Consider the following 13,470-nt stretch of genomic DNA (forward strand, 5'->3'; position numbering starts at 1 on the left):
TGTCAAAAGCTGTGAATACATATGTACATGTGATTTCTTAGTTTATTATTATTATTATTATTATTTCTAATAAATTTTTAAAAATCTAAAAAAAAACAAAAACTTTTTCACATTGTCATTATGGGGTATTGTGTGTAGAATTTTGATGAATAAAATTAATTTAATCCATTTTGTAATAAAGCTGTCACATAAAATATGGAAACTTACTTGTCAAAAATAGAAATAACATCAAAAACACATGGAACATATTAAATGAAATAGTAAAAAAAGAATAGAGTAACTAGAGATTATCCTTCATTTTTTCAGAGTAACTACATCACGACTGATAAGGACGAGTCTATTGCTGAACACTTTAATGAATACTTCGTTAATGTGGGTAAAAATCTTGCCAGTAATATTGACTCATCAACTAATAACTTCTGGGTAAATAATTCAACGTTTAACAAATCTGTTTCAATGTTCATTGGTGGTACTCATGAAAGGGAAATACTTGATCTGGTTCATGGTTCAAAAAGTAAGAAATCGACTGATTTTAATAATTTGGATATGGCTTTATTAAAAAAAGTTATTGATTGTATAGTAAAACCGTTCAATTATATTTGCAATATGTCACTAAGTACTGGTAAATTTCCTTCTCAAATGAAAATAGCCAAAGTAATTCCTCTGTTTAAAACTGGCGACAAACACACATTTTCTAATTATAGACCTATATCACTCCTGCCACAATTTTCCAAAATTTTGGAAAAAATATTTGCTAAAAGATTAAATGATTATTTACTGAAGCATAACATCATTTGTGAAGAACAATATGGATTCAGAAGGTCTCGAACTACATCACATGCTTTGATGGACTTTGTGGAAAGTATAGCAACTGCAATTGACAATAAACAATACACAATAGGTGTTTTTTTTTATTTACAGAAAGCGTTTGACACAATTAACCATGGAATACTATTAATTAAACTGCAGAAATATGGAATCAGAGGTCTGGCATATGTATGGATAGCTAGTTATTTACAAGGCAGATTTCAGTACGTTCAATTCAATAATACATATTCTGAACTCAGGGATGTCACATGTGGGGTGCCGCAGGGCTCAGTGCTGGGTCCTTTGTTGTTTATAATCTATATAAATGATATAAGTTGGGTGTCGAGTTCACTGAGATGTGTCCTTTTTGCGGATGATACAACTGTGTTCTGTAGCGGTGAAAATCTTGAACAGCTTCTGGACATAGTGGAGAAAGAACTGGAAAGATTTAAGGTTTGGTTTGACGCTAATAAGTTGTCACTCAACCTTGGGAAAACTAAATGTATTATATTTGGAAATAAACAGGCACCCAAATGTACAAATTTAACTATAAACAATAAGGAAATTGAGTTAGTAACAGAGAATAAATTTTTAGGTGTTATAATTGATAATAAACTTAGCTGGAAACCACATATAAATTATGTGAAATCAAAATTGTCAAAAACTATAGCCATTTTGTATAAAGCCAAAGACCTACTGCCGCAAGAAGGGTTACTTACTTTATATCATTCTCTGATGGTACCATATATGACATATTGTGTTGAGTCATGGGGAAACACTTACAAATCAAATACCAATCCAATATTCCTTTTGCAAAAACGAGCCATACGAATCATCTGCAATAAACAATATCGTGAACCAACTCATTCTCTATTTGTGTCTTTAAATTGATTAAAATTCATAGATTTGGTCGATTACATTACAATTCAAACTTTATTTCGAGCGAAAAACCAAGCTTTACCGAGACATGTCCAGAGTCTGTTCCGATTGAGGGAATCCAGATATAGTTTAAGAGGTTGTGCAGTTTTTATGAAACCACCAGTAAGAACAAATGTAAAGGGTTTTTGTGTGTCTGTGGTTGGGGTGAGGAAATGGAACAAATGTTCAACAGAGGTTAGAATGAGTAGTACCTTAGTAAGATTTAAGAAACTACTCAAAAAGAACATTATGTCTAAGTATCATAAAGAAGCAAATATAATTTGATTTATATGGAATGTTCAATTTATAAGTGGGACTTATTGTATATTTGAATGTGTGGGTATGTATATGCCTATGTAGATATACAGATATGGGTAGATGTATATGTATATAAGTGACTGTGTATATGTATGTATATATTTATGTTTGTAAAGTATATACGTATGTATATAGGTATATATGGCACAGCCCAAGCAGAGGGTCACCCCCAAGAGCCTGGTCTGCTTGAGGTTTCTTCCTTATAGGGAGTTTTTCCTCACCACAGTTGCCTAGTGCTTGCTCTGGGGGTTGGTAAGGTTAGTCCTTACTGGCGTAAAGTGACTTTCTTGTGATCTGGTACTATATAAATATAATTATAAGTGAATAGTATATTGATGTGTATGTGTGTGTCGACATGTAGTAGTGAATTTGTATTTATGTAAATATGACTGATTAGAATTGTTGGACTTGTACTAGCAGGGGTGGGCGCTAATAAGCTTTGCTTCAGCCCACACCCTTTCGGACTCACTAGTTTTGTCTGTGTTTGTTTGTGGAATTGTTCATTTTTTTCTATTTGAATATTTTGTGTGCCGAATAAAAAAACTGTCACTTTGAAAAAGTGAAGCGCTGTGATTACTTTACAGATGCACTGTACGTTACTGCAACTTTACTTTTGCCAAAGCATCAGTGACTGTATTTTTGATGGGGCTGTGAAAGAGACAGTCAGCGACTCTCCCAAATCTGCAAGTCTTTTCTGTGTGTGACTATCGACATCGAATGGAAAAAGTTGTTAAAGTGCACAGTGGTCTTCTACCACTGAAAAATGATAGCGTGTATGAACAACAATTGAAAAATGCACTCCATGCCAACTCCAGATCAGATATCCGAGCATGGGTAGACAAACACATGATAACGCTCCCAACAGCTGGGTTACAAGAGTATGTAGACCACGCCATACACGCAGAAAGAAATCTGAAAACAAAAAAGGCAGCCCCAAAAAGGAAACAGGTGACTACCTTCTATTCTGATGAGTCTGAATGGCAGGAAGGCCAAGTCTTTTTTCAAGGCAGAAAATTCGGACCACCTCGTGGGCGGGGCCGTTTTAGAGGCCCACCCCGAGGACGTTTTCAATCAAACCCACAGAGGCAATGGAAGCAGGACAGGCAAGGAAATTGGCAGGGCCAAGGCCAGTCAGCTCCTCCAAAGCCCTGGGCTGGAAGGTCAAATGAGTGTTGGGTTTGCGGCAAATTAGGACATTTCGCCAAGGACTGCCCACAAAGAACACAGAATCCGCAATGACTAACTGCCCGACAAGCAACATCAACGGGACCTTTAGTCCCTGAGGCAGATCTAAACCTTCAAGATCTGCTGATGAGTGATGTACCTAAACCGGAAGTGACTTTAATGATGAATGGGAAGCATGTTGTTTTCCTATGCGATTCGGGCGCATGTAAAACAACATGTTGCTCATGGCCGGTAGGGTTACAGCCCAGTGATGAAACATTTTGGGTAAGAGCAGCCAATGGGAAGACATGTGCTGTCCCTGTGTCCCAACCCGTGTGGATTCGGGACCCAGAAGGGAAGTCATGTTGCATCTCTGTATTGATGATGCCCCAATGTCCGGTTAATCTTCTTGGACGAGATGGTCTAACTGCATTGGGACTGTCTCTAGTGTCGGACAATGGACTGTTGCGAGTAAGACGACAACATCAGCTGCAGGTCTTTAGTTTAGGCTCAAATTACGCCCTAAACTGCTACTATTATTATTTTCTGAAACTACGATATGCTAGCCCCACCTCTTTTGGTGCATCTGTTCTGTCGTTTGCTAAAACATTGTTGTCTCATCCTGAACAAACACATGAACCGGAAGATCTCCATGTCACATTGTGGTTCAAGGGTACTCCAGGACCGGACGGTAACTATGAGAGCCTCTTGGAGGAAGTAACCCCAACATCTGCAGTAGCAGACTGTATTTACCATGATGGGAAAAATAGAGCTGCAATTGCAGTCTCTCATGTTCCTCCAGAAATTCAGAGATTACATAGGACTGGGACTCCCTTCCATGTGTCCCTCTTCAAACCATATCTCGTGACTTGGCAAAGCCTAGGGTTTATGGTCAAAGAGGGCATAAATGCAACCGATTGGGTTGAATCCCATCCAGGGAGTGGAGAATTTTTCAGTCCTTCCACCGGTCTATTCCGTGTACTCCTTCTCCATAGAACGGATTTGGAAGCAGGGAGTAGTGTTGACCATTGCGATAATCCTCAACAGACAGCATGATCATATTTATTGAATCCAGAGGATGAGCAGAGGTTGGTGGAAGTTCCACCTACCCTCTGGTCCCAAGGACCCTCTGATGTAGGGCTAGTAAAAGGAGCCCTACCAGTGCAAATTAGACCAAAAACGGAATATCGCCCATGTGTCCGGCAGTACCCTTTGAGACCCGATGCGACGGAAGGGATCCGACCGGTAATACAAGACCTATTGAAGGCAGGAGTCTTGATCCCCTGCCCCGATTCACCATGTAACACACCTATCTTTCCGGTAAAAAAGGCTCCTCCCTCCGTAGGTTGGAGAATGGTGCAAGACCTACAAGCTGTCAACAATGCTGTTGTTCAAAGAGCTCCTTGTGTCCCGGATCCGTACACGTTGTTAAATTCGTTGCGACCAGATGCTAAAGTATTTACTGTCGTTGATATTAGTAATGCTTTCTTTTCTGTCCCGGTTGATCCAGACAGCCAGTTCTGGTTCGCTTTCACATACGCAGGACAAAGGTATACATACACACGATTGCCACAAGGATATGCTGAAAGCCCAACCATTTATTCGCAAGTAATGTCAGCTAGTATGGCCAAATTTGTACCACCAGGTGGTAGCCAGATTTTCTTGTACGTAGACGACATTCTGATAGCCTCTCATGACAAAGATACCTGCATCACAGACACTTTGGCCACCTTACATCACCTAGCCAGGGAAGGACATAAGGTCAGCAAGAACAAATTACAGTTGTGGTCCCCGACAGTAAAGTATTTGGGACATGAATTGAGTGCACAAGGACGCACTATTGTTCAAGACAGGAAGACGGCTATTCTCCAGGCACCCAAGCCATTGACAAAAAAGCAGATGATGTCCTTTTTAGGCATCACTGGCTACTGCCGTGGATTCCAGATTATGCGCAAATTACGTCTCCTCTCTTGAAATTAATGTATGACGAAAGTATATCCATGTCAACAGCATTGAAGTGGACCCCAGAGGCGGAAGCGGCATTTATGCAAATCAAACAAAGTCTGGTGTCTAGCTCGGCTCTAGCCCTACCAAATTATGACAAACCATTTGTTCAAACTGTCGATTGCAAAGGTCATTTTATGACTTCTGTATTGACGCAGCAATATGGAGAAAGGCTTCGCCCGGTTGCCTACTATTCTTCCAAATTAGACAGTGTTGCTTGTGCACTTCCTCCGTGCGTACGTGCAGTAATATCAGCCTCTATGGCTATAGAGAGTTCTGCTTTTCCATTCATTAATACTAAAAGTATCCCATGCAGTGTCAGCATTGCTGCTACAAACAAATATGACATTTCTGTCTCCAGCACGTCATCTTTCTTGTATGGCTACGCTCCTATCTCAACCCCATTTGACTATTGAACGCTGCACAACATTAAATCCTGCCACACTCTTGCCCATCCCAGTGGATGGAGAACCACATGACTGTGTGGAGGAAGCCCAACGAGTATCTAAATGTAGACCCGATTTAAAAGATACATCTCTTTCAGAGGGCACAGTGGTATTTGTGGACGGCTCCTCAAAGAAAAATCATCTAGGAGAAACGATGACTGGGTACGCGGTAGTGACACATGATAGTGTCCTACAAGCTGTCAAGCTACCTGCTAACATGTCGGCACAAGCGGCCAAACTGGTAGCTCTCACCGTAGCCTGCCAAATTTTCAGAGATCAATCTGTCACAATCTATACTGATAGCCAATACGCATTTTCCACGGTGCATGTGTTCGCTCAACAGTGGAAAAATCGTGGAATGGTCACTTCAACAGGGAAGCCTGTCACACATGCCACTCTGCTCACCAAATTATTAGAAGCAGTCCAGCTACCCAGTCAATTGGCTATTTGTAAATGTGCAGCGCATACAAAAGGGATTGATCTTATTTCCCAAGGTAATGCGTTCGCTGATGAATCTGCAAAAGCTGCTGCTGAAGGCCATCTTCATGTGGTTGCTGATCCTAACACACTTACAATTGATAAAGCAACTGAAGTAACACCTGATCTCTTGGTAGAAATGCAAAATCAAAGCCCGGACAGTGAGAGGAAATTATGGGAAAAACATGGAGCCGTCAAAAACAAGGACAGTCTCTACATGTGACCCCTTAACAAACCTGTGTTGCCCAAAAATTTGTATAAATGGGCAGCTATTTCAAGCCATGGTGTTTCCCATGTCTCGACAGGGGGGATGATTAAACAAATCGAAACAGTGTATACAACATTTGGATTTAATAATTTTTCAAAACAATTTTGTAAAGCATGCATGATATGTGCAAAACACAACGTGCAAGGGAATTTGAGACCTCTACGAGGAAAGTTCCCTGAACCACAATATCCATTTCAGACCATACACATGGATTATATTCAATTGAACAAAAGTGAAGGGAAAGAATTTTGTTTGGTCATTATTGATGCATTTTCAAAATGGGTCGAGATCTTCCCCACAAAACATGCAGATGCATTAACAGTGGCAAAAGCACTGTGCAAAGACATAGTACCTAGGTATGGTATACCAGAAAAAATATATAGTGACAATGGACCGCATTTTGTAAACCAAGTTGTGAGAAACATTGGACAACTGTTTTGCATAAACCTAAAAAACCACTGTGCATATCACCCGCAAAGCGCAGGACTAGTGGAAAGAATGAATGGGACAATTAAAAATAGGCTAAAGAAGGCGATGGAAGAAACAAACAGACCATGGACACAGTGCGTGGACTTAGTAAAAATGTATATAAACATCACAAGTACAGCAGGATTAACACCATATGAGACCCTTTTTGGCCGACCGTACAGATTACCTCAGTTCAGAAATCCATGGGAAATACCAAAAGAAGCAAACCTAGCTGATTATATGAGAAAGATGCTGGAAAAGCAAAAGGACAGGACCTCAAACATTGATGATCCCATCTCTCCACAGGACGACCCTAAAGTGGTACCTGGAGACTGGGTACTGATAAGAAGCATCAAGAGGAAACACTGGCACTCACCTAAGTGGGAAGGTCCATTCCAAGTACTGCTCACTACACCCACAGCCTTAAAAATAGGAGAAAGACAAACGTGGATACATTTAACACATTGTAAGAAAGTGATCTCTGTAAACCCAGTGTAAGTACGGAAAGTGAGCAAGTCTGATAATAGTGTGTGTCTCTGGTGTTAAGATCCAGGGCAGACACAAAAATCAGCAGAAGAAATTACAAGCCACTGACCAGAAACTTAGGACACTGACTTTAGGGAGATCCTGACTATGCCGCGCCATACACCATTATGGATGAAAACAGCATTGTGCTGCTGGGCATTAGTGTTAGGAGCCATAACAGTCACTATATGGGGAATGCACATGTGGACACCATTAATGAAAAAGGGAATTGACTTTGGGGAAGTAGAGAACATCACAACCAGAACAGACAAAACTACAAGTGGAAATTCAATCCGCCGCGTTAAACGATATGTGGTTACCTCAAAGGGAGTAACCTGCTACAATCATGGGAGGCAGATACTATGCGGACTAAATCCTTGTGAAGACCAGGAAACATCCTACCAATGGTTTTATGCCTGTTACACCACGCCCAGGATCTATTATGTTGTACAGATACCCTTTTTGGCCCTCAGACAAGATAGCTGGATTGGTGATCCTGGACAATGGCTGGCTTATGATTTCTACATGACTACGGGTTTTCCCCGTGCCAGTCATTGGTGGGGAAATACCTTTCTGACGAATGGCTACCCGTCCGCCTGGCCACAAAATTCCTATGGGTGGACAGACGAAGCGTATAGTTGGAAAAATATCATATCAAACCTAACAGTCAGCGGCCGAACCAAAACAGTGACATTCACAATAAACTCGTTAAAATTCCAGATAAGCAGGCCAATCGAACGGATATGTCACACGTTTGCACTGTGTGCATACAAAGCGGGGTATGATCCTTTCTGGAAGATTGTGCTATGCCCAAAGACACCAAATACAAATGCCTCAAGAGACACCACGAATCAAACAATACTGGGTGACCTTCTCCCCGGACCGGGGTCTGTAAGAGCCAAGCAGGCCGGCTTGCATAAAGGGCCTCTGTCAGCAGATGATTGGTTTTTGGTAACTACGGGAATTAGCGGACAAAATAACAATTGGCTCCTGATGGCGGAGCAAGCAGTAAAATCCACAAAACAGGATTGCGTAGTATGTATGGGGCCCCGACCAATTTTACAGGTGATTCCAGCAGCGATATCGGACGACTGCCTATTGGTGGTAATGAAAAATACAACAATACACCGAAACCACAATTGTTCAGTATGGGACCACATTTACCCCGTTGCGGCTGCGGTAAAAAACAAACCAATATTCTCAGAAAAGGTAGCTTTGGGAAATTTCTCCTGTATCAAACTGCCCGGAACAGGGAAACCACTGGGAAATCTGAACGAGACTAAGTGGTGTAGTCGAATAATACAGATAAACGGTTCATTTGTACCAGTCAGCCGAAGTGACGTGTGGTGGTGGTGTGGAGATAATAGAATTTTTGACAGATTGCCTAGGAATGTGTCAGGCTACTGTGCTTTAGTGTCCCTACTCCTCCCAGTAAAAGCCATTCCCATTTTAGCCAAGGACTTGCTGACGCACCTAAAGTCTGTGGTGCCTGAAAATTGGCATAGAGTAAAAAGAGATTGGAAAGGAGTGGGAGATCCAACATATATTGACGCAATAGGAGTCCCCAGAGGAGTGCCTGATGAGTACAAACTGGCTGATCAGATAGCAGCTGGATTTGAATCCTCCATCTGTTGGTGGTGCTCAAAGTGCGTAAAGTGCCTTGATTCGACTTTCTTATGATCTGGTACTATATAAATATAATTATAAGTGAATAGTATATTGATGTGTATGTCTGTGTGTCGACATGTAGTAGTGAATTTATATTTATGTAAATATGACTGATTAGAATTGTTGGACTTGTACTAGCAGGGGTGGGCGCTAATAAGCTTTGCTTCAGCCCACACCCTTTCGGACTCACTAGTTTTGTCTGTGTTTGTTTGTGGAATTGTTCATTTTTTTCTATTTGAATATTTTGTGTGCCGAATTAAAAAAACTTTGTCACTTGTCACTAACTGGCAGCCACCTCACTGATGGCCTTCCAGAACCGCATAGCCCTGGACATGCTACCCATTGAGAAAGGAGGAGTCTGTGCAATGTTTGGAGAACAGTGTTGCACATTCATACCGAACAACACAGCAGCCGATGGAAGCCTGACCCAGGCCATTAAGGGCCTGCGGACACTGAACAAGAAGATGAAGGATCACAGCGGCGTTAATGCCGAATTCTGGGACTCGTGGCTGGACGTGTTTGGGAAGTATCGCACTTTGGTCTCCTCTATGCTTATATCTATAGCAGTTTTTGCTGCAATTCTGACCTTGTGTGGATGCTGTTGTATTCCTTGTCTACGTGGTCTAGTCAATAGAATGATAACCACTGCTATCTCACCAGCCAGACAGGATTCAGCTCAGGCATACCCCCTTCTGGGTAACCATCCAGGTGATGACGATGATGAAACTGATGAAGAAGACGACTACGACCACTATCTTAGAGATCTGTTCCCTGATCCAGGTGATTATGGTGAACCTGACGATGACCTCAACACCAACGATAAGACCTCCCGAGTGTAAATGTATTCTTACCATTGTTTAATGACCCTGCAGCTGAAAATCTGAATAAGAAGTGGTTGCTTAGTAACAATTGTTTACTTTTAGGTGAAGATGTAATACCGTTGGAATGCATGATAAACAGGGGGGAAATGTTGGACTTATTCTGTAGATACACTGTTTTATTTTATCATGCATGTTTTGTGTTCTCTGCTCTGGTAGAATGTAGTTCTCTCTGCTCTGATAAAGTGTATTGTACTGATGTGATGGGTGAAGGTTACTTAAGATATGTGACATGACGTGTTTCTGCAAGTTGTGGTATCTCTGTGTGCACGCTAAGCTCTTTTTAGGACATGTGAAGATGACTCATGCAGGACGCAGCCGAAGCTGAGCAGTAAGATAAAGAATAGAGAATTGAATGTTCCAACCACAGTGTGATTGTGATACATCAGTCCTTTTGTCAGAAGAAGCGTGATTAATCGTTAGATGTCTTAAACACATCTTAACCGAGCCCAAGATTAAAAAGGTTCTGAACATCCTGAATGTATTGTGCACTCAGCAGTTCTGCGGCAACAGCTCACGCGCTATCACTCTTCCCCTCAGGAGCTGTACCGCCCATGTATGTAGGGAAGTCCTAAATAAAAAGAGCGGGAGCGCAGGCCAGACTTTAGTGTAGCTTTGGTGTACAGCCTGACTGCACTCCTCGCGAGCTTAAATTGAATTCTATCTCTCACTTGTTTTATTGCCTGGTTGTCTCTTCCTCTTATCAAAGGTACAGTATTCTAAACCCGACACTGAGGCTTAAGTAACTGTTCATCTGACATTCATGCAGTACCCAAGCATCCTCTGAAAAGACCTTGTAACAAAGTCATCTAGTTGTCACCTTAGGTCTTTGGTTCACATCTAAGGCTCACAATCAAACAGACAGGAAGAACCAACACCTAGTAGAGTCTCAGACCTACATTTTTCTGCATAAAGGTATCGGCAGTGCTAAACACCTCTGGCAACCATACCTTCTTCCCAGGAGTCTCTCGATCTCAAAGGCCAAGTACCCAGACAAGAACGTCACTGCCAAGATAAATGAATGTAACCAGATATACACAGTGTACACTTTTGACAGCAGTCTCCAGAAAGCCATCAAAAGCCTGGATGTTTGTCTTGATCCAAGAAAGTGTCAAACCCAGACACACTGATTCCTTATTCAGCTTCAAGCATTGCAATCAGATTTTTCCATTGATTTTGCAAAGATAACAGCATCACACGTGAAGTCGTATCAGTAAATCTTTCCTTACTAACAAAGGCATCAAAGCTGAAGGTTTCCACAACTCTACAACACCCAGTCCACGGGAGCATGAGCCAGAACACATTCCTGATGAATGCCAGGATTCGCTGGAAAAAAAAATCCAGAGATTCTGCTCCCATGCCTCACAGCTTTCAAACCTGTGTACAGACTTGCTGTGATGTTCAGCAACTTCATCAGGACGCACAGAATGTCCCAGAGAGGAGCCCCACTAATCAAATCAAATGCTTCGTGAAAATGAAGGCAGGCTACAAAGAAGCATGTGATGAGTTGCACAGAAAAACAGTCAAACCAAAAGTTGACATATGAGAAGCAAAAGCAGTGTCAAATTACACCCTGGACAAGCCGCCAGTCTACTGTAGGGCAACTTTAACTGGATAACATCAAAGACCGATCAAGATCAGCTGCTGTTGCAACTACCTCAATGATACACATTCACCAACTCACACTTGATAGAAATAATGAAAACACAAATACAAGTCTCTTTATGCACAATCAAGATGAAGTGAGCTGATGTGCAAGAAGGTTCTAAATGTCAATGCCACAAAATTTCATTGTGAAAGTTTTAATGAATAAATACTTCCAACACATGCATCAAAACTGCAGCCATGTTGCTCTAAGCATTTTCTGTCCACTTATTGATGCTGAATGTGCTTCATCCAGGCTGGAATTTATGCCCGACTGCCAAAACCCACTGACTGTTGATGGCCAGTCAGTGGGTTTGCATTCCTTAGTGTGTTGTTTTTTGAAAGGTGCTCTACATTTGCGGCCTCCAAGGCTTGCACGCGTACCTTCATGAGACCTTCCACTAGTCCTGGAGGATTTAAGCTTATCTCCTTTCGAATCAGTTGAAAGTGCTGATCTTAAATGGGTGTGAAAACTGCCTTTCTACTTGCACTATCTTCGGCTAAGTGGGTGGGAGAGCTCCATGCCCCATCAGTCGCTGAGGACTGTTTGCAATGGAATTCTGATGGATCAGGGGTTACGCTGTGGCCTAATCCGTCCTTTTTACCCAAGAGAATTTCAACCTTGCATGTTAACCATTCAGTTTCCTTGGCTGTGTATGCCCCGCATTCTGATCCAGGATCATCTGTCTCAGGCTCCCTGTGTCCTGTGCAAATGTTGAAGCGGTACATTAGGGCGACTGCTGGGATTTGGAAAACAGATGCCCTTTTTGTGTTACGGTGATCACAAGAAAGGCTGTGCTGTCTCAAAGCAGTGACTTTCACATTGGGTCGTGTATGCCATTTTACAAGTGTACAAGTCCAGGGGTCTTCAGCCTCCTAAAGTTATGTGCCATTCCACCAGAGGGGTGTCCACCTCCTGGGCTGCACTGAGAGGTGTTCCTTTGAGTGATATTTGTGCTGCTGCTACGTGGGCTTCGTCCTGTACCTTCGCCCGCTATTACAGACTGAATGTGGCTGCTTCTCCTGCGGTGACTTCGGCGGTGTTGTCTGCCTCCAGTCTCCACTGCTGATGCTAGGTGAGTGTGACTCTTCGTGACCTTGTTGGTATTAAGTCATCCAGGTGCTAAGCACCGTCCTCTGACGGTCAGTAGGAATGAAATACGAGAGTTACGAATGTAACTAAAGTTCTGACAGTCAGTAGGAATGAAATACGAGAGTTACGAATGTAACTAAAGTTCTATGAATTCCAGATGACCGCCAAAGTTACTTGTCACTTGCCAGTTCATTCCAAAAAGAAGCGAGCGCTGGGTACGTCTGGCATATAAAGACAACCAGTGACGTCACCCAGGTCACATGCAATGGCGCAACTTTGTTGGTATATATTCTCGACCTCTGTGCTTGCACACATGTAGTTATCCAGATGCTAAGCACCGTCCTCTGGCGGTCATCCAGAATTCATAGAACCTTAGTTACATTGGTAACTCTCATTTTACAGCATATGCACTGGCAAACTTCATATAATTGAAGGAAGGATGAATTAGGATAATTTCATGTTGGTAGGACGTTTAAAAATATATTTACTGTGAAAAATGGTGGCATGTTCAATACTTATTTTACCTGCTGTACAGTAACCATAGAAGAAACCGGGTATCAACACCCAAACAAAAGAAAGCGAGGTTACAGTGGGCTAGAGGTCATGATGTAGTGTGGCTGATTGGATGAAAGAGATATTCAGTGATGAAAAATGACTGCTGGGAGATAGATGGTGCTGGAACCTTTGTCTAGTACCATTCTAATGGAACAAATATATTCCCTCAGTCGATTATGAGGTTGTAAAGAGTAAGGGGAGACAATCATTACCTCAGCTGTCATAACAAAGATGCAG

Source organism: Thalassophryne amazonica, chromosome 5 (genome assembly GCF_902500255.1).
Source record: "Thalassophryne amazonica chromosome 5, fThaAma1.1, whole genome shotgun sequence".
NCBI lineage: Eukaryota > Metazoa > Chordata > Actinopteri > Batrachoidiformes > Batrachoididae > Thalassophryne > Thalassophryne amazonica.